Source organism: Populus trichocarpa, chromosome 5 (assembly GCF_000002775.5).
Source record: "Populus trichocarpa isolate Nisqually-1 chromosome 5, P.trichocarpa_v4.1, whole genome shotgun sequence".
NCBI lineage: Eukaryota > Viridiplantae > Streptophyta > Magnoliopsida > Malpighiales > Salicaceae > Populus > Populus trichocarpa.
In genome coordinates, this window is record NC_037289.2 from 12,741,361 (window position 1) to 12,744,521 (window position 3,161).

The 3,161-nt window shown below is 34.0% G+C and overlaps 1 non-coding gene across 6 annotated transcripts; it reads left to right on the forward strand.

Moving 5' to 3' along the window:
* Positions 1 to 437: 437 nt before the first annotated feature.
* LOC7476445 (uncharacterized) lies at positions 438 to 2,820 on the forward strand. 6 transcript variants are annotated; one of them, XR_002981628.2, is made up of 4 exons: positions 438 to 581; positions 691 to 1,117; positions 1,246 to 2,422; positions 2,638 to 2,820. It is a non-coding gene; the product is annotated as an uncharacterized LOC7476445 (transcript). The 6 variants fall into 6 exon arrangements; XR_008059354.1 differs by having other exon boundaries at positions 691 to 2,422; positions 2,565 to 2,820; XR_008059353.1 differs by having other exon boundaries at positions 691 to 2,422; positions 2,577 to 2,820.
* The last annotated feature ends 341 nt before the right edge of the window (positions 2,821 to 3,161 follow it).

The window sequence follows — 3,161 nt, forward strand, 5'->3', positions numbered from 1 at the left end:
AAATAATATAAATGAAACCTAACAATTGAATTTAAAGGGTGTTTGAGAGTGTAATATCGGTTGTTTTTTAAATTATTTTTTGCTCAGAAATACATTAAAATAATATTTTTTAAAAAATTATTTTTGATATCAGCACATCAAAATGATCTAAAAATATTTAAAAACAATTAATTTAAAGTAAAAAACAAATTTTTTATATTTTTAAAAAAATTCTTTTAAAATACAAATCCAAATAGAAAGTCCGAATTCTAGATAAACAACCTCAAAAACATTCTGCTTTAGAGGGTGTTTGAGAGTGTGGTTGTGGTTGCTTTTCAAAGTGCTTTTCACTCAGAAAAGTATGCCAACAATATTTTTTTATTTTTTAAAAATCATTTTTGAGATCAGCACATCAAGATGATTTGAAAACATCAAAAACATATTACTTCAAAACAAAAAAAAAAATCAAATTTTTTAAAAATTGCTTTCCAACAGCAATTCCAAACGCCATCTTAGTAATGCTACCCAACTCAATTTGGACAAGTAGAGGACACTCCTGTGTCAGCCGGCAAGGTTCATGTACTTCAATCGCCTCGTATGATGTAATGCACTGATCACGTTTTGTTTGAATTTTCTCTAGTTTTTGGAGATTTGTTAGGTTTTCAGTTCCTTTTTCTTATGCGTTTTGATGATTTGGGTCTGTGTTCTCAGTGCCAAGTTCTCAGAGGCAGATGATAATGGCGAAAAACATATTATACCGTGTAGAGCTATATTAGGTAATGTTGAGAAAGTAGTAACAGGGTCTCAACAGTATTATCCTTCTGGTATTGAGTTCTATACCGGTGCTGATGATCCCAAGAATCATCCCAAGTGTTATGTTGTTTGGTCGAGTGTTATGAACAGGCATATTATCCCTGAGTGTGTTGTGAGCTTCAAATCTTCTATTAACGTGCCAGGTAAATTCTGGTTCCTCGTTTTCGTAAGTATTTTTATTGATTGCTATTTTTCTTTTTAAGAAGGTCAAGTGAAAGGATCAACTTATACAAAGTATTCCCTCGAGAAGTTGTTTTCAAATTTGAGGAGTTGGCTTCCTCCTGAAAAATTTAGGGAAGTGGCCAAGCTATATGACGTGTATAGGGTAAGAAGGATAACACCTTTTATTGTATTATTTTTTAGTATTTCCTAAGTGCTGGAGGATAATTTTATACTGGTTTATTGTTTCCCAGGCTGCCTAGTTGACCAAAAATATTTTCCTGAGTGTTGCAGGGGATGTTGTTCTGCTATCTTCTAAATGGGAGATTCGTAGCTTGGAATAAGGTTTTCTGGGTTTTTTTTTTTGGATAGATAAGTGCTACTTTCAGAAAGGCGTATCAAAATGATAGAGCCACCAGCGATGTCATTTCACAGGATTACCATAGTTTTAGTGATGAAAGATTATCAAGTGAAACTTCAAGAATTACTTGATAGTTTTTTTTGTTTTGAAATATAGAGCAGCAACTTTTTTTAGATAAATGGTAAATATGCTTGCAATTTATTTTGGATTATTTCAATATATCACTGATTTTTTTGGTGGTCTCTGACAATTTCAAACCTAATGAATTGCGTAAGGCTGCTATTATGATGTTGAAAATGAGATGCTGTATTGTTAATTGCATACTTGTGTATGCGAAGTAAGATTCGAGAGGGGCAACATCCAGTTTCTGTGAACAAGAATAATGTTTGTTTCAGAATGCCTTGATGAATCTCTCTGTTCTATATTGCGTTACAATTTTACTGAGGGCTTGGCGTGAGTTTGCATCAATTGCATGCATTATCATATGCGGGTGTTGTTTTGACATGGTGTTGGGCAAAATTTGATTAATAATTTCTAGTACAATTATGATGAACATGAATTTAAACATGACCACCCTTGTTTATATTTATTTGAGATCTTTATTTTATTGAAAGAATATCTTCCACTTTGGAAATTCTATTAGTCATTATAAACTACCTTTTCCATTATCACTTGCATTTATGTGCTGGTGCTTTCAAGTTATGATATCTGGAAAGAAGTGAGATATGAATTACTGATTGTGTATTTGCCAGCGAATTACAGCTTGCTATTATTTTCTCTCATTGAATGAAGATTCAGTTGAACTGTGAATTTTATTTTGTGAGACTTTTGTTAAGAAGGATAGATGCTTTGAAGCAAAAAGCGATACTGCAAGTGAGTTGAATGTTGTGAAATTATGTGGATGAGTGGGCTCTCTCATTGTTTAAAGATAATTTATCTGCGCTAAGAAATGTTGATTTTGGTTCTGTGATAGCCAGAAACTAAATTGGGAGGTCTTCATTTTAAGAGAGCAAGATTATCCATGATGCTTCAGATATATCCAGTGCTGTATTTGCTTGGCAAGTTAGCATAGGCCTAATGAGCTTCCAGTGCCTAGAATTCTCAAACACGGTAAGGAGTTCTAGTTTTTTAATTCCTTCATGTTTGTATATTCTTGCTCCAGCTTATGAAGGAAATCTTGGATCTTGCATGGGGAGTTGAAATTTTCATAATAGTATACCTTGGAATCTAGCGATGTTTAAAGTTTCACCAGCTTGTATTTCAGGAATGGTATCAGAGGCGAATACAATGAGATGAACCGTCAATTTTCTTTTTGTTGTGTTCAGATCATGAGAAAGGCAAGGATGGATTGTTCTGTTTTGCCTGTCTTTGCTTCATCGTAGCTCTGGTAGCTAGATTTCTGTTCCTTCAGAGCTGACTGTTGATAATGACTTCAACTGTATTTGGGGAAGTCATACTTTCAAGTTCGATACATGCTTCCTTTAATATATGAGCATTACTTCAGGATGGATTGTTCTGTTTTGCCTGTCTTTGCTTCATCGTAGCTCTGGTAACTAGATTTCTGTTCCTTCAGAGCTGACTGTTGGTAATGACTTCAACTGTATTTTGGGGAAGTCATACTTTCAAGTTCGATACATGCTTCCTTTAATATACGAGCATTACTTCATTTTCTCCAAAGTTTGGCATATTGGAGAGTATGTTCAAAGTGGCACTTATCGTGGTTTATATGTTCTGGTCAGAGAGAAAAGTCACAGCAGGTTGCTGGGATGAGATGCTGCCTTCCACAATTAACTCAATTGAAGTGCTTCTTTCAGTTTTTTGTTTTATTAGGTAGCATTTAGGACTACAG